We start from the raw sequence: 25646 nt of genomic DNA, 5'->3' as shown, positions 1-25646 counted from the left end.
TCCTCTTCTGCAGTTTTTTATAGGTGTTTTCTTTTTAAATGTTTGATAAGTTCTTCTATGAGGCCATCTAGTCCTGGCCTTTCTGTTTGTTGGAAGTTTTTTTCTAAATCAGTTTTAATTTCAGCACTGGTCAGTGGTTTGTTCATATTTTCTTTTTCTTCCTGGCTCAGTCTTGGTAGGTTGTATCTTTCTAGGAATTTGCCTATTTCTTCTAGGTTGTCCATTTTATTGTATATAGTTGCTTGCAGTAGTCTCTTAGGAGCATTTGTATTTTTGTGGTGTCCGTTTTTATTGATTTGAGCCCTCACCTGTTGTTCTTGATGACTCTGGCAAGGTTTATGTTTTCAAAAAAACAGCTTTTAGTTTCATTGATCTTTGCTATTATTTGCTTTAGGTGTAAGTAAGATTAGGTTGTTTATTGAAGATTTTTCTTGTTTCCTGAGGAAAGATTGTATTGTTATAAACTTCGCTCTTAGAACTGTTTTTGCTACATCCCATAGTTTTGGATCAGTGTGTTTTCATCATCCTTTGTCTCTAGGTAGTTTTTTTTTTTTTTTTTTTTTGTGGTACGCAGGCCTCTCACTGTTGTGGCCTCTCCCGTTGCGCAGCACAGGCTCTGGACGCGCAGGCTCAGGGGCCATGGCTCACAGGCCCAGCTGCTCCGCGTCATGTGGGATCTTCCCATGCCGGGGCACAAAACTGTGTCCCCTGCATCGGCAGGCAGACTCTCAACCACTGCGCCACCAGGGAAACCCTCTAGGTAGTTTTTGATTTTCTTTCATGTATTCAGTGATCCATTGTTTTTTAGTAACATGTTCAGCCTCCATGTGTGGGTTTTTTTTTTAATAGTTTGTTGTGTAATTTATTTCTAATCTCATATGGACAAGGTGCTTGATATGATTTCATGTAAATTTGCCAAGGTTTTCTTTGTGGCCCAGGATGTGTTCTATCCTGGAGAATGTTCTAGGTATACTTGAAAAGAATGTGTATTCAGTTGCTTTTGGATGCAATGTGGTTTAAATATCAATGCCATCTTGTCTAATGTGTCATTTAAGGCTTGTTTTTCCATATTGATTCCATGGATGATCTGTCCATTGGTGTAAGTGGGGTGTTAAAGTCCCCCCATCATTGTGTTGCTGTCAGTTTCTCTTCTTATGGCTGTTAGCGTTTTTTGCATTATAGATTGATCCCTTGATCATTCTGCAGTACTTCTTTGTCTCTTGTACCATAAAGTCTATTTTGTGTGATATGAGTATTGCTACTCCAGCTTTCTTTGGATTTCATATAAGCAATTTCTTTTATTTTTTCTTCTTCCCATGGCTTGAGGGATCATAGTTCCCCAACTTTGGATTTGTTTTTGTCTGGTGTTCTGTCTTCCCTTCCTTTTGATTTCATCTCTTGTGGTTTGATGATTATCTTTAGTGTTGTGTTTGGGGTTTTTTTTTTTCTTTTTTTGAACCTATTGTAATTTTTTGGTTTGCAGTCTGCCTGTATGTTTTTTTTCTTTTTGGCTGAGTTGGGTGTTTGTTGCTGTGTGCGGGTTTTCTCTAGTTGCGGCAATTGGGGGCTACTCTTCATTGCAGTGTGCAGGCTTCTCATTTACATGGCTTCTCATTGCAGAGCATTGGCTCTAGGCACGTGAGCTCAGTAATTGTGGCTTGGGGGCTCTAGAGTGCACACTCGGTAGTTGTGGCACACAGGCTTACTTGCTCCATGGCATGTGCGATCTTACCCGACCAGGACTTGAACCCGTGTCCCCTGCATCTATGTGGTTTTTATATAGCAGTCTATGTATGTACAGGATTGTTTTGAGGTGCTGGTGTCTTAATTTCCAATGTAATTCCCATTTCCTGCATTTGTACTCCTCATGGTTGCTGTTTTGATATCATATTTCGTGTGTGGATGGTTTCCTTCTTTTACTGTCTGTTTGCCTTTACTGATGAGCTTTCCCTTTTGTGATTTTCTTGTTTCTAGTTGTGACCTTTTCTTTTCTGCCTAGAGAAGTTCTTTTAGCACTTTTTGCAAAGTTGGTCTGGTGGTGCTGAATTCTCTTTGCTTTTGCTTGTCTTGTCTGTAAAGCTTTTAATTTCTCCATCTAATCTGAATGAAAGCCTTGCTGAGTAGAGTATTACTGGTTGTAGGTTTTTTCCCTTTCACCATTTAAATACATTTTGTGCCACTTTGGCCTGCAGAGTTTCTGTTGAAAAATCAGCTAATATAGCCTTATGGTTATCATTCCTTTGTGTGTTATTTGTTGCTTTTCCCTTGCTGCTTTTAATATTTTTCCTTTGTGTTTAATTTGTATCAGTTTGATTAATATGTGTTTTGGTGTGTTTCTCCTTGGGTTTATCCTGTATGGGACTCTGCACTTCTTGGACTCGGGTGTTTCCTTTCCCATGTTAGGGATGTTTTCGGCTGTAATCTCCTCAAATATTTTCTCAGTCCCTTTCCCTTTCTCTTCTTCGACCCTTATAATGCAAATGTTGGTTCATTAAATGTTGTTATTTCCACCACTCTGTCATCCAAGCTCACTTACTCGTTCTTCTACCTTAGTTATCCTGCTATTGAATCCCTCCAGTGTATTTTTCATTTCAGTTATTGTATTGTTCATCAAATCTATCTTTCTTTTAAACATTTCTTGTATCTTCTCCATCTGTTTCCATTCTTTTTCTAAGATTTTGAATCATCTTTACTAACATTACTCTGAATTCTTTTTCAGGTAGAATGTGACTGTACACTTCAAATAATGCTTATGTATTGTTTTATTTATTTTTGGCTGTGTCAGGTCTTAGTTGCAGCACACAGGAGCTTTCGTTGAAGCACATGGGCTCAGTTGCCCCACCACAGTATGTGGGATCCAACCTGCATCCCCTGCATTGGAAGGCAGATTTTTAATCACTGGACCACCAGGGAAGTTCCTGAATAATACTTATTTTAGTGGAAAATCATAAATGATTAAGCTATCTTGTTAAAATACTTGTTTTAAGGGTGACAAAATGAATCATTGTAAGTGTAAAAAGTGATAATGCTTTGTGAATCCCTAGCAAGATGTTAAGAACTCAATAAGGTATTTCTGTGTTTCTACAATGCAGATGGACTAGAGGCCAAGTCCTATAGCTTGTTGCAGTTCTCTTAAGTTTAAAGAGTCAGCAATGATGCCCAGTTATCCCCAACTGCTGGAGGCCAAGCACTTTGATTCTGGCAAGAACCCCTTTTCCAGAGTCATATTCAGTGTGAATTCAGTAAATTGTGGTTCATGATCTCTACCCCTGGAGAAGAAATCTAGTAGGAAATTACAGATAGTCTCTCTGAACAGGTATGGGGGGAAAAATGGATATATCAAAGAATATGGTGGATAAGTATAAAAAGTATATATTCTTGAATCCTATTATGTAATGTTAGCATAATTCCAAATCAGAATTTAATCTATGGATTATGTAAGGTGGAGATTTTTATAAAGTAATAATTTTTAATATAACCAAAGTAAAATTTGAAAAGAACCATTTCCTCTCCAACACAATCCTTTATTCTTCTGGCTCAATGGGCTCCAGTCACACTAGCCTTGTGGATGCTGCTCATACACACTAGACATGACTCTGATAGAGAGGCTTTGCACTTTTTTGTCCCACTTCTGGACAGCCTTTTCTCAAGGTATCCACATGACCTTATGGCACAACTCTATTACATTTTCTGCCCTCTTTTACATGCTTTATTTTTCTCTTGAGTATTTGTCTTTGCCTGAAATATTAAATGGTTCACTCAGCAGAACCATTTATGGCCCCTGCACTGGTGTCAGGTGTCTTCGTGGACTTGGTGTCTGTAGACCCTAGGTTTTATGGACAGATTCCCATTTTTGGCAGCCAGCAGACTGAGACATGAAAGGTTGTCTTAGTAATGGGGCTAGTATATACAAATGCTTGAGGATGTGATTGTGATGGGAGTGCTCTAGGACATGTAGGTCTGTTAACAACTGATAAGGACAGAGAGCAAGGGGGGCAGAATTAGAATGGTAGCACGAGGTTTCTGTTCTGAGAATGATGGTAGACATGTAATGTATGAGGAGGTTCAGTGAGTAATATGCATGTGAGGAAAGTGTGTGAAGTAATTGCCCCAGGCCCTAGTACTAGAAGTATAAGAGAGAAGGATGGGGCAAAGTTTGCTTGTATCTGGGAGACATGATAGTGGGTACACTCAGGGTGTTGTCTTGGAGGAAAGGGAAAGGGCCCTGCATACCAGGCTCACAGATTACATGGTATCTCTCTGTCCACCTGCCTGTTGTTGCTCAGAGTTGTACATACTGATCAAGGAAGCATGAAGAGTTATTTGGCCCACTGCCCTCTAAGTCACGGAGCTGGGGTGGATGGTGAACCCAGAGTATGGGCTGGGTTTAGAAGTACTTATGGGGTCCTGGGGAGAGAGGCTGCTTATGTACAAATCTGTCCCATCATCACAGGGCCCTGTGACCTTTGAGGACGTGGCTGGGTACTTTTCCCAGGAGGAATGGAAGCTTCTTGATGAGGCCCAGAGATTCCTGTACCGTGATGTGATCCTGGAGCCCTTTGCGCTTGTTGCATCATTGGGTAAGGCCCTCCCACCTATCCCAGCATCCTGGGCAGGTCTCTGCCTTTCCCTTTTCCAAAGACAAGTCTGTTTTTTCACAGACTCCTAGACAGTGGGCACATCTCTATTACTGCTTCCCTCTCATCTGTGTTGTTGGTGCCAAGGCTGAATGAGTACGACCTCCTTTCAGAAGTATCCCCAGTACCAGCAGCTCTGAAGTTTTTTCAGTGAAGTTTTTCTGGGTCATAAGACTTGGAATTAGTTCAGTGGGTTCCATCAGTCTCAGCCACTCCCTGCTAAGTTGACTCTGTAGACCCACACACCTCTGTGCGCTAGGTTCTGCCCCCTTCCAGCTGATATTTCCTGGGCCCTGACTGTACCAGGAATTGTTGGGATCCAGCAGGGACACTGGTTCTTTTTGTGACACTGTTTTTCTTTCCTCAGGTTTTTTGGGGGATTGGTTGTTCTCCTGGGCTAGTACTGACTGTTCACCTGTCCTGTCTTTCCCTTAGGACTTGCATTTTCTAGGTTCCATGTTGTTGTCCAACTGGAGCTGGGAGGTGAACCCTGGGACATGACAGAGTGGACATGACTCCAAGCCCCAGCATGAGGGGTTCAAAGTGGGCTTGGCCCCATTGATTTGGCATCAGGGGTTCAAATTATATCAGGATCATGTCCTGTGCCCCACAGTGTTTTGGTGCCAAAGCCAGTGACTGTGTACCTCATTTGTGTGCACTCCCCCCAACATTGTGTCATTTCTCTGCTTTCAGTTTGTTGGCATGGAGCAGAGCACAAGGAGATAATTTCTGAGCAGAATGTTTCTGTAGAAGTGCCATGAATAAATACTTCAGAGACCTGTCCATCCAAAGTCCTGTCCCTGGAAGATGTGTAGCCTGGCCTTAAACAGTAAGTTTGCCTCTAGGTGAAGACCTGGGAACAATTCCTGGTCAGAAACTGTGTGTGTCAGGTGTGAAATTTCACCAGCACAGTGGAGGGAAACTCTTTAGAAGAGACAGGGGTAAGGCATTTATGAGGAGCCACATAGTCCATGCATCCAAGAACTCCTTCACATGCCAGGAGGCTGGGATGGATTTCCCTGGTAGCTCTAGCCTTCTCCAGCACCAGGTCACTCCACAAAAGGATGCTGACTGCACAGCAGTGTTTCACAATGGTAAAAGTCTCTATAAGTGCTATGAGTGTGGGAAAGCCTACTCCTGGATGTATAGGCTTGCAGAGCATGAGAGAGTCCACACAGGAGAGAGGCCTTAAGAAGACAGTCACACTGGAGGAAAAAAACACATGCATGCACTAAATATGGAGAATTCTTCAGCCAAAACACCCAGCTTACTGAACACCAAACAGGTCACGCCACAGAAAAAGACCATGAGTGCAGCAAATGTAAGAAATCTTTCAGCCAAAGGTCTATAACCTCATCTATCACCAGAGTTCATACTGGACAAAGGCCTTGAGATGAGATGAGGAGAGTAGCACAGGAGCTGTCTCCTTAGTTAATACATCATACTGAATAGGCTTTGTGAGGGACTCATCAACGGAAGTTGAATGCCATACAACTGAACAACCCTAGTGTGCAGATTGCCTGTGAGTACGAGGTTTGTAGGAAGCTTTTCAGGAGCTATGCTCTACTTTCTGACTTACTGTCACTGTGAGTTTCTTACCTTTTCCAAGTGGCAGATCCCCATACTGGGACTCAGTCATCTAAGTGTGATCAGGGTAGGTAGCCTTTTGTGCTCTCATATCGCCTGTAGAAAAGCATGGATTCCCTGAGCACGTGGGTTTTGTCACTCTCTTCCATCAACTGGCTAGGACAGGACACAGGAACAGGTTTTGTGGGTGTTCCAAACTTAGTATACCTCACTGGGGGTAGTATCATGGCAGAGAATAGTTTTCACTCCAGTTCTGGCCCATTTTGCATCGTTGTCCAAGGCCTTCTGGGGTAGAGTGCAGGGCTCTCTGTGGGACTAAAACAGGGAATTATAGGGAGAGACTACCAAAGAAGAAGGAATAAAATATAAAATTGCATTCATGTATGTTCCCACCACTGTGGCTGTTTTGCATAAACGTTTTTGCAGAAACCTCCTGAGCCTCAGTCAGTGTCAGACTAACGTAAAGGTTTTAGGATTCCCTCAGCATCTGCAAATAGTTTATCTCAAGGCCATTTGATGCACAGTGAAAACAATGGGGAATGAGTGTGGAAATCGTGTAGTACAGGCATGTGATTTTTAGGACCCAGGCAGAGTTCTTGGATAACTTAAGTGGAAACACTTTTCAGGGATTCCCCTGGTGGCACGGTGGTTAAGAATCCACCTGCTGCAGGGGACAGGGGTTCAAGCCCTGGCCTGGGAAGATCCCACATGCCTCATAGCAACTAGGCCTGTGTGCCACAACTTCCAGAGCCTGTGCTCTGCAACAAGAGAGACCACTGCAATGAGAATCACCCACACCACAACAAAGAGTAGCCTCTGCTCACCACAGCTAGAGAAAGCCCAGGCACAGCAACAACGGCCCAACACAACGAAAAATAAAATAAACCTTTCATTGCTCACCAGTCTTCATCGCTACTACTACAGAATCCCTCCCATGAGACAAGGAGTCAAGGACGGGGTTGTGGTTTGCCAGAGTTCTACTGAAAAGGAGATTCAGAGTAAGATTCCAGGGGGATCCTTGGCTCCTGCAAGGCACATGGCACACACACCCCAAATTCAGATTTTTATGTGGAGCCAAAATTTATTTGAGCTGTATATGGGCATGTATTGAATTTGAACATACCTCATAAAATGTGCAGCTTGATTAAATTTTGATACATATAAACCCCCAGAACCAGTGTCATAATTGTCATAATTACAAACATCCACCATCACACCCACCTTTGAACACCCCCTCACAACTCCCAGGCAACTACTATTGATTTCCTTTTTTCCCATTCAGTTAGTGTTTTCTAGACTTTTAATATCTTTGGGGGTCTTTATGTTTCATATTCTAATTTTTTTTTTTTTTTGCCACATCACACACCATGGGGCATCTACCCCAACCAGGGATTGAACCTGTGGCCCCTGCAGTGGAAGTACAGAGTCTTATACCCCTGGACCAGGGAAACCCCTGGTTTCATATTTCAAAACGAATGAATAGGGTTGTATCCTTTTTGCATTGGGAACTTTCCATCCCCTGTGTTCCGCACCAGTAGTGGGTTGGTATGGTTACTGTTTTGAATATTACTTTTTTTGCGGTACACGGGCCTCTCACTGTTGTGGCCTCTCCCGTTGCAGAGCACAGGCTCTGGACGTGCAGGCTCAGCTGCCATGGCTCACGGGCCCAGCCACTCTGCAGCATGTGGGATCTTCCCGGACCGGGGCACGAACCCCGTGTCCCCGCATCGGCAGACAGACTCTCAACCATTGCATCACTAGAGAAGCCCCTGAATATTAGCTGTTTTAAAAGTGTGGATACATACCTCACTGTGGTCTGATGTATTTCCCTAGTGATTCATGATGTTGAACATTCCTGTGTTCTCTGCCAGGTGTATTGTCTTCTTTGATTAAAATGTCTTTTTATTAGTAACTGTGGAGAGAATAAAAAGAAATGTGTTGCAACTTGTTTTTCTCAGTGACTTTGCTGGATGGAATAAATGTTTAGTGCCCCACATGTAGTCCTTATTAACATAAGTCTCCATTACTGTAAGTCTAAACACCTACTTAAAAAAAAACCCAACACCCCCCCCAATCATTGTGTTTGCCAATACTCCAACTGTGGGGAGTTTCACACTGTGAACAGGAGGTTATTTTACTGAACCAGAGGTGCAAGAAGCCAAACAGTGGGACGTCAAAGCTTGCCGGAGAGGAATTTCACTCACAAGGCAGCACAAGCCAGGAGACAAAAAAGTCTCACAGCCACCTTCCTGGAGGTGAGGTGCTGTAGGGGACAAAGAGGCAGGGTAGTCTTAGGTGGGGGGAAGGGCAGTCAGAGAAAAGGTGAGGCAGTAGTCAGTGTGTACAGCTGTATCTGCATTACAGGCTTCTGTTCTTCACACATAGCTGGATAAGAGCTGACTCCAATTTCCTAAAAAACAACTGAGGCTCCCTTCCCTACAGTGTCCCCACCCTGTCAGAGATGTTTTGTACAGTGGGAGACTTCCCTGGTGGTCCAGTGGTAAACAATCCACCTTCCAATATAGGGGATGGGGGTGATACAATCCCTGGTCAGGGAACTACGATCCCACATGCAGTGGGGCAACTAAGCCTTACATGCCACAAACTGAGCCCACTCCACAACTAGAGAAGAGAAAACCTACATGGCCCAACTAGGGAGGAAGTTGGAGCACATGCAAGTAGGAGAAAAAAAACCCTACCCAAGTGAGCTTAACCAATTAAGGCAGTTCACAAGCGAGGGGTTTTGACATGATATTCCCTTTTTTTAATAATTCTAGCTCAAGAAGTTGTTAGTCATCAGCTTCTGTTAACCCCTATGGGGCACAGTTTCAAGGTCATCCAATGTGGACTGGGGAACACATGCAGTAGCACTCCTTTCTACTATTTCCCTTATACAGATGCCCATAAATAAGGTTGAGGACATAGATAATAAGTACCGACATGTGCTAAAACAAGGGTCCGAGTTTTGAGTATTTTTACTTGACCTGTATAAAGGATTACACCACAGGCCTGTGTTGTCCAATGTGTATTCATTTGAAAGAAACGTTTGGCAGAGTGGCCCGACTCTTGGGAGATAACTTCTAAGCCCTTGAAACATTTGGACTAATAAGAATGTGTGTTTACCCGGGGCCTTGTGCCATGCTAGCTAATTTATACTAATAATCTGACATGCCAGTGGGTAGGGGAGCCTTAGGGTCTCTGTAGCTGTTTGACATTCAGAGAAGCTAGAGAGTAAGTTCAGCCACACAGGTGTCCCTTGTGCATGACATACTAAAAAAAGCCTGTATAATACCAGGTCTTGTGTGAGGTCCCCCCTTAGCAGTACACTTCATATTGTCACCCACGGATGCTGTGAGGCCTAAGTGACAGGGCACAGGAAACTGGCACTGTGGTCCCTCTGTGACTTTATCCTATTGTGCCATCTTTCCTGCTTTTCATCTGTATCCTTTCACTGTAACAGATCATTAGCCCTTAATTCATAATAGCTTCTCTAACTTCTGGAAGTGTGGATAGCAATTTATTTAACCTGAAGGTGGTCTTCCACATTCCAGAACGTAATTGTGCTTTTTAAAAAGTTTTGTTACGTATAATCAACTTAAAAATAAAATGCATTTTAAGTGCAGGGTTTGAAAAACATTGGCACAGGGTTACACTTCTGAAACCAAAGGTTTTCTCCTAGCCATTTGTAATTAATCCCCCCTTTAGCCTACAGAATTGATATTAGAAAATACTCTTCCTTCTTGCAATAGCCGTTGTTTTAGGATTTGCCACGTTTCTCAATTTCACCTGTATTGGATCTTATACTGTTTGACACGGTGACCAATGTTGGGGAGATAATAAAACAAGACCTTTTCCACAAAGTAGAGAAAAAACATACTTCCTTCTATGAGCTCGAAACTAAACTGATGCACATCACAGACAACCCACTAAAGACACTATAAAGACAGAAACCGCACCCATTCATGATACACCAAGCAGACAGCGCCCATTCAACGCAAAAAACTCCTTGGCTGTGATTGAAATGTTTACTTTACCTCTTGACGAGTAGGGGAAGCCCTTCAGAGCTGGAGACCAGGGCTGCATCACTAATTCCCTTGTGAAGAAAATGACAGAACCTGCTGACAGCCCGGCTTACCCTACCTGGTTCGCCCGCAGGCAGTGCGGGGCCGGCCGGCCTCTGAATTAGGACCCGGGAAAACCCCACAGGGGAACCTCTGCAGACCAGGCCACGCGAGCCCGCGGCCGAACGGCTCACGCCCTCCTCGGGCCTCCCCACCCGGCCCGGTTCCCACCTCCGGAGCCGGGAGACCCCCTTCCTGCTCCCTTCGGCAACCGGAGGGGATCCAGCCTCTTCCCTATAAGCCTGCAGGTACAACCTCCGGAGAGAGCACTAAGCGCGCCCGCCCGGCAAGACCGGAATGATCCCGCCAGCCCCGCCGACCTCCCGGAACTCTGCCTCGGGCATCGCGGCCGAATCCCATCCCCTGCAGACATCGCCCGAGCTCCGGACGGGAAGGGACAAAATAAACGTGACCGCCAGATGGCGCCCGACAACCGGCGGGAACATTAGCGGGACGGATCCGGATCGTTGGCCGGCGAGGGGGCACTGCCGGCCGCCCGGATGCCCGACCTCGTTACGTCCCGGCCCACCTCCGAGCTGGTCTCATGGCCACGGGTTACAAACTCCCAGCTATAGCATGTGTGTTTTTGCTTCCTGCCCACTAGTGGAAGTCACTACCTAGTTCTTCCCGCCACTGTGGTCATAAAGGCACAGCCCCAGCTCCTCTCTGCTTCCTGACACCTGCATGTGACAGGCTTCACGTGGTCTTACGTGTCCTGCTGTGCCTGTCGTTTCCTTGGAGAACTTTCAACGGCAGTAGCCTCTCCTGTCCTCACTCAGTCACCTCCATAAATTAAAATCCCGGGAGCACATTTTTACACAGTTGTAAAACTGACAAGAGGATTATTTAGCTTTTCGAAAGTTTTATGTACGTCTCAAAGGGACAGAGAAAGAATTCAGAATTAGAAGTTTGCTAACGGAAATGCTCTAAGAAAAGAGATTGGAGGAGATTCATGGCACAAAGCTCCAAATACCCAACATTCCGAAAAGGTTACGGTGAATCCCAGTGAACAAGATAACACACTGTGAGCAAACAACCCAGTGCCTGCTTGCTTGCAGATTTTGGCAACCTACAGTAACATTTTCCAAGCCGGTCCTTTCTTGGATATGCCTGCCCCCCAGGCTTAATACTTCAGTCCAGTGCTTTGAGAGCTATCTCCCTGTCTCCTTACTTGTCACAAGTAATAAATGCTTCTGCTTTAACTGAAAGTACTTGGTGTGTTCACTGGCTATGCACCCCAAGGGAAGGACCCACTGAGTCCGGTAACAATAATGATACACCTCAGCACAACTTGGAGGCCCGTGCACAGGCATCCTGGGGACACTGTGATGAGGTCTGCATGCTGACACCCCTCAACAAGCCTATGCACACACATGCATTACACCACGTCCACAACAGAAAAGACATGTGATAGTCATGAGACACACAACCAGTGTATGTGGCACATATTAGAGGCTTGTGGGAATAGAGAGAGGTGCTGAACTACCACACCAGGTATGAGGACACAAATGCGCAAATGCTCCAGGGAGATTTGTGAGACAAGCATGGGATAGGGAGGCCCAAAAGCCTAGTGTGTGGATATACACACAGGATCACACAATCATGCACGTGGACCGAGTGTGACAGGTGGTTTCAACCTGGCTGGGAGATAACCCCTGCTCTTCCCCATCCTAGCACCATCCCTGTAGGTTTGATGATGTGCTGATGGCAGCCAGAACAGGAGCCGGGTGCTCATCTTGCCACAACCTGCAGTCTCACACGTTTGAAGACCGAATGTAAACACTAAAGGTCACGTGATGGAAGCAAATCAGCCCAAGCCCTGGTAGCAGAAAACTATATCCGAAATGCCTGCTAACAAGGCCCAGGAATCACAGTCTGAAGGGGACAGAGTTGGGGGAGGTTATGGTCTCTACTGGAGGGTCAGTATGCGTTGAAGAAGTTTCAGGGACAGCGGATCAAGGATGGTTTGGCAAAGGGAGGAATTATTTCCCTGGATTGTTAGCCATTGTTTGGGAAGTTTGTATTTTACCCAGAGGGGTGAGGATGATCATGTAGCTGTGTTGTCATCCCAGGTGAGTCCTAAGTCTTTCCTCTTCCTGGTGTTTCTTGAAGTCTTTACTCCTGAGTAGACGGGCGTTTCTAATTTTCTATGTGCTGAACTGAAACTACAACAAAGACAATAAAACACATAGCTAAGTTAAATTCAGAGAAACAAACATGGAAAAGAAAGCTCATTGCTTAATTTTATAAAAGTTTCTTGGCCGTCCGGCAGATCTCTCATTTCAACAGCATTTGGACTGAACAAACCCAGGGGCGCCCCTTCCTCCTGACTCTGACCACTCTCCAACTTTTTTTCCAGTCACAACCTTGGAACCACCCACTCAGCTCTCCTCGCCCTCCGGGACAAGCCAACACCACTTTCTGAGCTTAGCTCCTTGTTGCCGACCAAGCATGAGCTCCCAGATTCGTCACAATTACTCCGCCAGGTGGAGGCCGCAGTCACCCGCCTGATAACGTGCATCTGCCTCTTTCCCATACCTACCTGTCTCTGCGCTTCTCGAGGGCGTGAGACATCGTTTCGCGAACTGGCCGAGGAGAAGCCGGAGGGCCCGAGCTCCCTGGAAAAGGCAAAAGCAGTGCCTGTGGCCGCGCCCTCTTACAGGACGTGCCGAAGCCGTCCCAGGAGCGTGGGTAAAGCCCAGGACGCCGTGGAAGCCGCCCGCTGACGGAGAAGAACCTGCGCCAGGCCCTGTGGGTCCGCAGGTCCTGGGCTCTGCCCGCGCAGACTCCACCTCTGGGCTTCCTGGAGCCACTTCCTGGATGAGCAGGTGAAATTCATCAAGAAGATTGGCGACCACCTGACCAACCTCCGCAGGCTGCTTGGCCCCCAGGCTGGGCTGGGCGAATGTCTCTTCCAAAGGCTCAGCCTCAAGCACCACTAGGAGCCCCTGGAGCCCAGCGGCCTGTGAGGAGCCCCTCTGGGGTCAGGGCTTCTCCCTGAAGCCTGTCCCTGCAGCCACTGGGCAGCTTGTTAACCACCATGGAGCCCTCTCCAAGCCTTGGGCCAAATGGAAAAAATAGCGCTTTTTGCAGGGGAAAAAAAGTTTCTGTGAAACATTGTAAAGTGACTGGAACTTTAACAGGAAAACCAGGATGCATACAGGTAGCCGCGTATGGGTTTCACAGTTACTACTGTGGTCTTATTCTCAGGATGCTCTTATCAGTCAGGTTGTGTTGAAATTCCTCCCTTGGGACTGTCTTTGGGGCTAATTTCAAAGCTGCATGAAATAATCAATATGACCTTTGGTTTAAAAAAATGTACTGTCCAGTTGAGCCCTCCTTGGAGCCTTTTATATAATCAAATACATACTTTTGTGTTGCCAAGGTGGACACGAACCCTTTATGTTGTGTTTTATCCAATATTGTTACTGCACACACGGCTCTCAGTGAGAAAAAACATCATTTTTTCCACTAAATTTATAATGTTTTGAGAATAGCTTGTGTGGTTCCTGTATTCTGTAGGAAAGTAAGTTGCGTTTTGAAGACACTACCCTCTTATATCTCCTCTCAAGATAATTGTCTGGGTTGTAGCTGTAGCTGTACATGAATCTGAGCCTTGGGATCCATGAGAGTCAGAGAATCCACTCTCAGGAAACAATTCTTGGTTCAAAGCAGAGGGTTATTCTTTCCATAACTGGGAGCTCCTTGGGACAAGGTGGCCCATAAAGGGACCTGGGCCCCAAACTGCAAGACATGTGAGATGCATCCCAGTGGGTGAAGGACCCACTAGGGTTCATTCTCTCACCATCCAGTTTTCTCTGCCTTGTCTTCATATCTGTGGTCACTCAGAGGGTCTGGCTGTGGCCTTGCTGCTCCACCCACCAAGCACTGTGTTCTGAGTAGTGGGATGATATGGATGACAGAGATATTGGTCCTGCCCTTGAGCAGGGAAGGAGCTCGTCATTAAGTATGGTACACATATGTGAAAGCAGGTGCATGCAGTGAAACAATTCTACTGCTATGGCAGAAATGTATCCTGAGTTCATGAGTGAGAGAAGGGTTGAATCTTGGAGTCATGGGACAGGTGAGCAGGGTAGTGTTCCCTGGTGTCTGAGAGCTTTGATTCTGGGGATAGAGCGGAATTCAAACCCTTCTAAGCTCTGCTGATAGTCCTGGGTCGAGTGACTCTGAGGGTGGAAAAATCAACCCAACCATTACAAGTCAATCAAATATACTCACGAAGAAGGGCAATCTCCACAAGCTGCCTGCAGAAGCCAGCTGGAGTCCTCTTTTCCAGAACTGGGTAATATCTCACCCAAAACAATCAGTGGGAAGTGAATGAGATACCCCAAAAGTCAAGAGAGGGGTGAGTCCTCCAGATGAAGGAAGAAAGTGTAGCTTCCTGCCTCCCAAGCACTGTAAGGATGATTCATACACAGTGCGGCACCCTGCCGTGTGGCAGAGGAGGGAAGGCTAACGTAACAGATACTGATAACAACTTATTTCTGGCAAGGACTCCAGGCAGGTCCGGAAGTGCAAGGTGTTATCATGAAAGCTTCCAATATACTTGGTACTTAAGAAAATCTTCCTGGGATGTCTGGAGGCATGAAGTTCAATTTATGGCTGAGTTCTCTTTCACAAAGACTAATCTCCAAATGTCGCTCTGTAATTACGTAGAACAAGGAAACAGCATGTTGCCTGCACTCCGAAGATGTTTCTCCGATTTAAATTTACCAGTGCTGTTTGAGGTTAGGCTAATAGCTGAATAACTTTCAACATTCACTGCATTCCTAACACTCTTCTGGGTTTGTAGTTGTTTTGTAAGATTTAAAAGTTCTTGATGACACTTGGGTAGATAAAAAGAAGAATTCTGTTACCTAGGGCTTAGGATGAAACAAGGGCATCAGGCAGGGCACACAACAGGCTGTACAGGGACACAGTAAGTAACCTGGGGCTGTAGGGAGCACCCTATACATAGCAGGTGGTCAGGGGCTACCTAGGTTTTCCAGGCTCCCCATGGATGACCTAGCTGGAATAATTTCATGGGGTCAGGGGCATACAGGCTGTCTCCAGTTGCCTGGTTTCCTGGCCCTGGGACATAAGGGATGGTGTCCAGAGTGTGAGTGCCTGATATAGACAGTGATTGGTTGTGGTCTTAATCAGCTGCTGCTCTAAAAGAGGAAATGACTAACATCAAGCCAGGGACTCAAAACTGAAATATAACTAATAAGGAGCTACTGTCTAACACAGGGAACTCTACTCAAAACTCTGTAATTGTCTATATGGGAAAAGAATCTAAAAAAGAGTGGATATATGTATACAAATAACTGATTCACTTTGCTGTACACCTGAAACTAACACAACATTGTAAATTAACTACATTGTAATAAAAATTTTTAAAAAGCAAAAACAAAACACTGGTACTGCCATAAACACAAAACTTTAGGCCAATGAAACAGAACAGAGTGCCCCGAACTGGAAGCCAGTATATTTGATCAAATAATCAACAAGAGTGCCAACGCAATTCAATGGGAGGAGGACAGTCTCTCCAACAAATTACAGTAGATATCTGCATTCAAATGAATGAAGTTGGACCCTTACCTTACACCACACCCAAAAATGAACTCAAAATAAACAAAGACCTGACAGTACGATGTAAGCTCAAAAACTCTTAGATGAAGACATAGGGGAAAAGCTTCATGACATTGGATTTATAACTTCTTGGCATTGACATGAAAAGCATAGGAAACAAAAGCAAAAATAAGGGTACAAACTTCTGTGCAAAGGACACAATCAACAGAGTGAAATGGCAAGCTACTGAATGGAAGAAAAGCATTTGCAAATCATATATTTGATAAGTGGTCAGTATCCAGATTATATAAAGAACTGCTAAAACTCACCAATAAGAAAAATTTTAAAGGGGTAAACATAGAGATTTTTACAAAGAATATACACAAATGGCCAAGAAGACATGATCATTAATCATTAGGGAAATGCTAAACAAAACTACAGTAAGGGAACTTCCCTGGTGGTCCAGTGGTAAAGAATCCACCTTGCAATGCAGGGGATGTGGGTTCGATCCCTAGTTGGGGAACTAAGATCCCAAATGCCACAGGGCAACTAAGCCCACGCATCACAACTACTGAGCTCGTGCTCCTCAACTAGAGAGCCCGCATGCTGCAAACTACAGAGCCCACACGCTCTGGAGCCTGCATGCCACAACTATACAGCCCATATGCTCTGGAGCCCACGCGCCACAACGAAGAACAGAAAACCTGCACACCGCACCTAGAGAGAAGCCCACGTGCCACAAGAGAAAATCTGCATGCCACACTAGAGAAGCCCGTGTGCCACAACAAAGAGCCCGCATGCTGCAACTAAGACCCGATGCAGCCATAAAAAATATATATATAAAATAAAATAAACAAAACTACAGTGAGATATTACCTCACATCCATTAGGATAGCTACTATTAAACATGAAACGGAAAATAGAATTATGTCAATGAGGATGTGGAGATACTGGAACTCTGTGGACGTTTGATGGGAGCATAAAATGGCATAGCCAATAAAGGAAAGAGTTCAAAATGTTAAAAATAGATTGGGGACTTCCCTGGTGGTGCAGCGGTTAAGAATCTGCCTGCCAATGCAGGGGACATGAGTTCGAGCCCTGGTCTGGGAAGATCCCACATGCCACGGAGCAACTAAGCCCGTGTGCCACAACTACTGAGCCTGCGAGCCACAACTACTGAAGCCCACGTGCCTAGAGCTGGTGCTCCACAACGAGAAGTCACTGCAATGAGAAGCCCGCACTCCACAACTACAGAAAGGCCGTGTGCAGCAATGAAGACCCAATGCAGCCAAAAATAAATTTAAAAAAACAATTGACCATATGATCCAGGAATTCCACTTCTGGCTATACACTGAAAATAACTGAAAACAGGATCTCAAGGAGATATTTGTGCAGTCGTTCTCACAGCTGCACTCTTTACAACAGCTAAAATATGGAAACAAGGGAAGTCTTCATCACCAGATGAATGGATAAAGATGTGTATATGCATACAATGGAGTATAACTCAGGCTTAAAAAGGAAAGGACTTCTGAAACAGAACACGTGATACGTGAAATGTGAGATTCTGGTAAATGAAGTCCTCACAAAACTACAAAAACTGTATGATTCTTCTTACATGAGGCAGCTGGGGCACTCAAATTCAAGGAGACAGAGAATAGTGGTTTCCAGGGGCTGGAGAAGGAGAGGAGTACGAGTTGTTATTTAATGAGTACAGGGTTTCATTTTTGCAAAACAAGAGGAGCTCTGGAGATTAGGTTGCACAACAGTGTGAATGTACCTCACGGTATTGAACGGCACACTAAAATACTTAAAAGATGGCAAGTTTTATGTGTGTGTATTTTAACACAATAAGAAGGAAAAAAAAACCCAAAAGTACATAATATGTACTTCACAGTGCCAATCAGAGCAGACTTTCGGCTGAAGTCCTTTCCCCATTTGCTTCCTTCATAAGTTCTTTCTCTGGTGTGAACTTTTTGGAGCCAAATGAATGGAAGTTTTGACTACAGACTTTCCAGCACTCACTGCACTCAGAAGGCTTTTCTCTGGTGTAAATTCAACAGTGTTTAACAAGACCAGAGCTGTATGTAAAGATGTTCCCTTATTTGCTGTTCTTATAATGCCTCACATCAACGTGAACTCACTAGTGTGTACTGACTCTGGAGTTTTACTACAAAAATTTCCCACATTAGCTGCACTAATAAGGCCTTTCTCCAGTGGGATTTGTCCGATGTCTAATGAGTGTGGAGCTGCAACAAAAGGATTTCGTACATCGATGCACTCATAAGGCCTTTCTCCAGTATGATTTCTCTGATGTCTAATAAGGGTGTAGCGGTACCTAAAGAATTTTCCACATTTGGGGCTTCCCTCGTGGCACAGTGGTTAAGAATCCTCCTGCCAATGCAGGGGACATGGGTTCGAGCCCTGGTCCAGGAAGATCCCACATGCCGTGAAGCAACTAAGCCTGTGTGCCACAACTACTGAGCCTGAGCTCTAGAGCCCACAAGCCACAACTACTGAGCCCATGCGCTGCAACTATTGAAGCCCACGTGCCCTAGAGCCCATGCTCAACAACAAGAGAAGACACCACAATGAGAAGCCCGTGCACCACAACAAAGAGTAGCCCCCGCTCCCCACAACTAGAGAAAGCCCACGTGCATCAACAAAGACCCAACGCAGCCAAAAATAAATTAAAATAAATTAAAAAAATTTTTTTCCACATTTGCCGTACTCATAACGTCTTTGTCCAGTGTGAACTTTCTAATGAATAATGAGTGAGGAGCTGTCCATAAGGAATTTCCCACATTTGCTGCACTTGTAAGGCCTTTCTCCAGTGTGGATTTTCTGGTGCTCAACAACTGTCTTTGTGGCTGAAAAAGTCTTTTCACCACTGTGGATTTTCTGGGACTCAACAAGCCTATGTTTGCAGGTGAAGGCTCTCCCGCATTCAGTGCACTCAAAAGGCCTTTCTCCAGTGTGAACTCTCTGGTGTCTAATGAGTGTGGAACAGTTCCTAAAGAATTTTCCAAACTCACTACCACCGTAAGTTCTTTCTTCAGTGTGGATTTTCTGGTGACCAACGAGTTGGGATGGTCTAAAGAAGGCTGCACTCAAAAGGCCTTGGCCTTGTGTGAATTCTCTGGTGGTCATTGAGGCCAGATATTTCTGTAACGAATACTCCACATTCTGAGTGCTCATAAAGCCCAGGCTCAGTGTGGACTTTCTGATGCTGCTCGTGGTGGGACTTTCTAAGAAAGGCCTTCCCACATTCCCTATGCTCATAAAACTATTCTCCAGTGTGGATCTTCTCTTGGTCAACAAGTGTATGGTTATGGCTGAAGGCTTTCCCGCACTGAGTGCACTTGTAAGCACTTTTCCCAGTTTGAAAGTCCTCTCCATCTGCAATGTCCCCATGTGGCTTTCCCACACCATGAAGAGGCTGGTGCTGGAGAGGGCCTGTGCTGGCTGGGAAGTTCTTCCCACCTTCCCTGCATGTGAAGGTCCTCTGTGTCATGTGGACAGTACAGTTTTTCACAAATGAAGGCCTCCCCTTGTCCTTTCAGGAAAGTTTCTCTCTAATGTGACGTTTTTGGTGCTGGCAAAGCTTTGCCTCACAAGTGTATAGTCCTTGCCCAGGGTGCATTCCACCCTGCTCAGCCAGGTACAGAATGTCTTTCAAGAGTGAGCTGCATGTCCCACAGGGCTGGGCATTCCTGATGGAGGGACCTGGCTTTGGCGTCCTGGCCAGTGACACTTCTATAGAAACACCTTGCTCTGAAGCTGGCTCCTCATCCTGGGCTCCATGCCAACAACCTGCAACCAGAGAAATGCTGGTGAAGCATATTGACACTGGTGGGAGGAGCAGCCCCACCACAAATATGTGTCACCCACACCTACGAATAAATCCATAGGACTGATGATAAGCAACAGGGGCCAGAGCCAGTGAGAAGGCCTGCTGTGCAGAGCTGTGCCTGGGAAGCTCAGATGATGGGAGAGCCCTGACAGTAGGCAAGGACACAAGGAAGGGGTACAGTGCAGGGAGGAGAAGGGTCCCCAGCTCACTCCTCTGAAAATGGCTTTCCACAAAGCCATGGCTGCTGGTGAGAAGTGAGTACTGGGTAGAAGGCTGTGTCCAGAGCCAGAGATGTCTGATTGTGACCCAGTAGTTGGTATCCAAGGACTGTTTAAAGATATGTGCAAATAGAATGGCCATTCATTAAAAATTCTACAAATAACAAATGCTGGAGAGAGTGTGGAGAAAAGGGAACCCTCCTACACTGTTGGTGGGAATGTTAGTTGGTGCTGTCACTGGAAAATACTATGGAGCTTTCTCAGAAAACTAAAAAGAGAAGTACCATATGATCCTGCAATCCCACTCCTGGGCATATATCCAGATAAAACTCTAATTCAAAAAGATAAATGCACCCGTATGTTCACAGCAGCACTATTCACAATAGCCAGGACATAGAAGCAACCTAAATGTCCATCGCCAGACAAATATATAAAGAAGATGTGCTACATATATACAATAGAATACTGCTCAACCGTAAAAAAGAATGAAATAATACCATTTGCAGCAACATGGATGCAGCCATAAATTATCATACTAAGTGAAGTAAGTCAGAAAGAGAAAGACAAATACCATATGATTTCACTTATATGTGGAATCTAAAATATGACACAAATGAACATATCTATGAAACAGACTCATGGACATAGAAAACAGACTGGTGGTTGCCAAGGGGAGGGTGTTGGAGGAGGGATGGAGTGAGAGGTTGGGGTTAACAGATGTAAGCTACTATACATAGGATGGATAAACAACAAGGTACTACTGTATAGTACAGGGGACTATATTCAATATCCTGTGATAAACCATAATGGAAAAGAATATTAAAAAATAAAAGGATGTATATCTATGTATAACTGCATCACTTTGCTGTACAGTAGAGATTAACACAACATTGTAAATCAATTATACTTCAATTAAAAAAATACAGGAACTTGTAACTTAGATAAAAAAGATATGTGCAAATGTCACAATAGCTTAAGTGTGGGTCAAATGTTGACAGCACGGCAAAGGAACAAATAGGAGGTGGAGACTACAAAAGTCAGGGGAGCCGAGGACTGGAAGATTAGAAATGACAATAGGAAAGAAAATGTAGAAATGAAGTGTGACCACTGTCCCTGGCATCACCCAGTGGTGGACAAAGGCCTGGCTTCCAGTGTGATTTGAAGCCAGCTTTGACAACACACCCTCTCCCAGCTCCTAAGCTCCAGAGCCACTTCTTTTTGGCACTGATGGAGTAATGTCCATCCTTTCAAGACACTCAGGCCCCTCTCGCTGCCTCATGGTGAGCACTTCTATGGGACCTGGCACAGACCAACCCAGGTGAAACACAGGAAAAAGGAGTGGACAGCATGCCCCCAGAGCGAGCCAACACATGACGGCCCCCATTCAAAAATCGCAAGAACTACAGAGGAGGGTCTCGCAGAGTCAGTGGTCTCTACAAGTAGTAAGCATGTATTTCTGCCACAGGCAGGCCCCCCAAAACATCAGCAAGAAGGGGGAAGGCCTCCATGCATCTGAACAGAGTAACTTGACCAAGGACAGGCAAGGTTTCAGAGCAACATGGGATGGGGCTGCTTGGGGAGAGGCAGTACGGTGCACACAGCCTGGGAATGGCTCCCACACATATATGCTAGGAAACCAAGGAAGGAAGGATTACTCATGGTTTGGTTGGAAAAAACAGCCCAGCCCAGGACACTGGGGTGGGGGAAGGGTTATGAGGGCCTTACCTAGTCATGAGAGAAGTGCAAAGTTCTCCAGCATCACATGGTGGTACAGGTGTCTCTGAGCCTCATCAAGGAGACCCCACTCCTCCTGAGAGAAATGTATGACCACGTCTGTAAAAACCACAAGTCCTGCCAAAATGGGGATGGTTCAATCAATGCGCAGCTCATTTCTCCAGGATCTTTACTCTTTCCCCCGACAAGCCCATTCCCTCCTCAACCTCCACCCCCACTTCCCAAATGTGGAAGAGATACAAGGTCCAGTGACACCAGTGCCTCTCTCTCCTTATTTCTACTGATCACTGTGTCCAGAACACATCTTTCCAGAGAAAGCTAGAAACTTGGGGTCACCTCTGACTTGCCCTTCCATCCCATCTCCCAGTCCCACGCTCTTCACATCACTCAATGTGGGCAGGTCTGTTCAGAACACAAACAGAAGGCAACCACTTCGCTACCTCCACGGCAGTGACTCTTGTCCAGCGACAACCAACGTCCACCACAGTCACTTACCCCATGTCACTCTACCTCTACATTCCCTCTCACACAGCCAGTTACAACCTGGGTCAAATACCTGGCTCCTCTACTTCAAATCTTCCCTAGCTCCTACTTCCCTCGGATTAGAGGCCCAAAACCTCAGGCTGTAATTGAGACCTGATAACTGTGTGCTCCTACCCTCCACTCACTCCCTGCAACCATAATCCTATCACATGTAACAGACTTGCAGTTCCCTGAATATTTCAGCTCAGTCTCACCTCCAGTCGTCTGGACATTCTGGATCCTGTGCCCACGACATCCTTCCACATCTTACTCCATCAGTTGTTGGAAATGGGAACAGCTCCATATAATCTGGGACTGAGTTCAAGACCCTAGGCCTTGGTGAAACCACAGGGACTTCAGACCCAAGGAAGGGAGTATGGGTGAACAATCTCAGGTCACCAGCATTCTTTATATGAGAGTGGCAGAACCATCAGGATGATAACTGGGGTGGATGAAGGTCTGGCACATCCTCCATTCACCTGTACAGGTCCATAAGCATTTCTGCAAATGCCATGGGAACCTGTGGGAAGAGGGAGGCCATGAGAAATGGGCAACCACGTTAGGATTCTACAGGCTGGGCTAGACTATCACCTCTGGCCTGCCCTGGAGCAAAATGGTCTCAGCCTGATGGTCTATGCTGTTACTCTGACCTCAGTGTCACTATTATCAGCTGTGTGACTCTTCTTTAATGACTGAACCTCCCTGAGCCTCAATTCCTTTACTATAAAATAGGGATAACAATGGTTTCTACCTCATAAGGCTGACAGTAGTATTAAACATAAGAGGACACACTACCTATCAGCTGTAACTATACATAAGATTCACAATTTTTCATGTTTTCAGTTCAAATGAAGGGACTGGGTTTTCAAAATGTGGGTTTGCATTATTTCTGCTTTTTTTAAAAAAGTAGTTTTATTGGAGTATAGTTGCTTTACAGTGTTGTGTTAGTTTCTGCTGTACAGCAAAGTGAATCAGTTATACGTATACATATATCCTCTCTTTTTTAGATTTCCTTCCCATTTAGGTCACACAGAGCATTGAGTAGAGCTCCCTGTGCTATACAGTAGGTTCTCATCAGTTATCTACTTTATACATAGAGTATATATATGTCAATCCCAATCTCCCAACTCATCCCACCCCTCCTGTTTCTGCTTTTTAAGGTTTTCAGAAAATGAGATATATAACATTCCACTAAATTTGCTAACACCTAAAGTATTACCAATACTACAGGTAAATTAAATTTCAAGCAATTTTTAATAAAGTGTTCCTATGTTTAATCTATTGAATGTCATCATTTCTAACTGCCCCTCTACGTGTACATATTTAGAAGGATACTGGTTAACAGATGTTTTGATCAGTAAGTATGTTTCATACATTTTAAATTTAATGAGTTGTAGGGAGAGTCTGAACAGGCAGGTCAGGTACTTTTCCTTTTTGCAAACGAGACTGTTTCCTGTTTGCAAAGGATCCGCTCAAGTGCACTGCAGGAGTCCCTTGACTATAGAGCTCTCATTCCTCTTGCCCTGAGTGGTGGAAGAGGTGTGTCAGAAGTGTGCTTGTCTGGAACCAATCTGCTCCACAAACCTGGCTATTTCTTTGTTCCACAGGGATTCTCCTCTAGGAGAAGAGCTGATCTGCAGGGCTCATTCTACACGACCTTACACCTTCATCTCCATCCAGGCCAGCAATTCATCACATCCAGGTATCCTTTTCTACAGACACAGGCCAGAGTAACTCCTATGGCAGATATGCTCCTTTATGGAGAGAACATCAGGGACGATGAACCCCCTAAAGCCCCAAACTCAAAGTCTCAGCTCTCCTGACACTCACTACAGGGCCCATCAGAAATAACAACCTTAAAAATCTCCCTCCTCGGGCTTCCCTGGTGGCACAGTGGTTGAGAAACCGCCTGTTAATGCAGGGGACACGGGTTCGAGCCCTGGTCTGGGAGGATCCCACATGCCGTGGAGCAACTAGGCCCGTGAGCCACAACTACTGAGCCTGTGCGTCTGAAGCCTGTGATCCGCAACAAGAGAGGCCGCGATAGTGAGAGGCCCGAGCACCGCGATGAAGAGTGGCCCCCGCTTGCCACAACTAGAGAAAGCCCTCGCACAGAAACGAAGACCCAACACAGAAAATATAAATTAATTAATTAATAAACTCCTACCCCCAACATCTTCTTAAAAAAAAAAATCTCTCTCCTCAATCTGATCCCCAGGCCATGCCCTGGTTCAGTCCACACCCTGCACTCGTTTGACGGCTTCAGTCCAGCCCTCTTCCCCCGCATCCAGACCTTCATGTCCACATACTTATGTGCCGTCTCCACCTTGAGGTATCTTAGGGTCACACATCCACAATTTAACTCATTATCTTCTGAAACCTGATCCTTGTGGTTGCTTCCTGCCAAAAACGCAAAAACAAAACAAAAACAAAAAAAACCTTGAGATGGTCCTTCACTCCCTACTTCTGCTCACAGCTATACATGGCACATCAGAAAGTCCTGTAGGCTCTATTAATGAAATCTATGCAGAATCTCATCCCATCTCCCATGTCGCGCTACCTTCCTGGGCCAGCCCGCCATAATTCTCCTGGGGTCTATCGCGGTGGTCTCCTCAGCAGTCTCCCTGCCTCCATTCGCATCCCATTCTCCCAATTTTTAACTTCTAATTCTGGACACGGTTCTCCCATCCCCAATCCCTTCACAACGTTCCACGGATTGCACCTGCTCAGGTTGCCGTTTCAGGTGAGGTAACTCCTCCCCCTCTGTCCACGACAAAAACGACCCCAGGTTTCCCCAATGCTGCCGACTCCGTAGCACCTGCAAGCCGTGCACAGGGGGCCCCCCGAGGGAACTCTCCCTCACCCCAGTCCACGGGCTGAAAGGGGAACCCCTCCCAAGGCCGCCCTCTGTTCTGGACTCTGGGGCTGACTGTCAGGGAACCGAGCGGGCGCCCCTCCGTCCGTATTTAGGACTCGGAGGCGGCAGTCGGACCGGGTGGGGTCCCGGGAGACGCAGCACCCACCTGAGCGGGCCTCATCGGCGCAGCCTCGGTCACCGGGGTCACCGGTCGGTGGGAAGAACGGAGCCGGAAGAGGCGGCGGGCGGGGCGGGAACGAGGTCACTGCCGTCAACTACGGGCTCGGGGGGGGCCTCACAGCCGCCTCTGGGGACCGGGGCCAACGCCTCTCCTCGCCTGTTCCATTCTCTTCGGTCCCGACTCAGGACTCACTGCCCTGAAAAAGGTGAAAAAACACGGAAACCGGACCCCACATGAAGCCTACGGAAGTCCCGCCCCCGAATGCGTGCAGAGGAAAACGTTCATCAGCTGAGCCTTCATTAGCTCGGTGACCGGCGGCGGCGCGGTAACTGGGCCAATGAAAGCTTAGAGGAGGGACTGATGGTTGC

The 25646-nt window shown here is 45.8% G+C and overlaps 1 protein-coding gene and 1 long non-coding RNA gene across 7 annotated transcripts in view; one reads left to right on the top strand and one right to left on the bottom strand.

The window, feature by feature from the left end:
* Positions 1-15543, top strand: part of LOC307178752 (zinc finger protein 671-like) — a 38360-nt gene extending 22817 nt beyond the window's left edge. For 3 of the 5 annotated variants that reach the window (XR_013825272.1, XR_013825275.1, XR_013825276.1), the window contains 2 exons: positions 3093-5466; positions 12705-15543. The gene's annotated coding sequence lies outside the window, so the exon portion shown is untranslated. The remainder of the gene's footprint in view (positions 1-3092; positions 5467-12704) is intronic. The other 2 variants (XR_013825274.1, XR_013825273.1) reach the window with 2 other exon arrangements.
* Positions 5893-25505, bottom strand: LOC307178753. Of its 2 annotated transcripts, XR_013825278.1 has the most exons (9): positions 25264-25505; positions 24550-24640; positions 22456-22760; positions 21710-21835; positions 12888-12963; positions 12375-12510; positions 8030-8136; positions 6432-6539; positions 5893-6320 (listed from the first exon to the last, which is right to left on the bottom strand). It is a non-coding gene; the product is annotated as an uncharacterized lncRNA (long non-coding RNA). The 2 variants fall into 2 exon arrangements; XR_013825277.1 differs by having other exon boundaries at positions 5893-6539.
* Between the last annotated feature and the right edge of the window lie 141 nt (positions 25506-25646).

The sequence above is a fragment of the Stenella coeruleoalba genome, assembly GCF_951394435.1.
Source record: "Stenella coeruleoalba genome assembly, chromosome: 20".
In the NCBI taxonomy this organism is placed as follows: Eukaryota; Metazoa; Chordata; class Mammalia; order Artiodactyla; family Delphinidae; genus Stenella; species Stenella coeruleoalba.
Note: the sequence above shows the minus strand (reverse complement) of the source record. Positions and strands in the feature narration are given on the sequence as shown.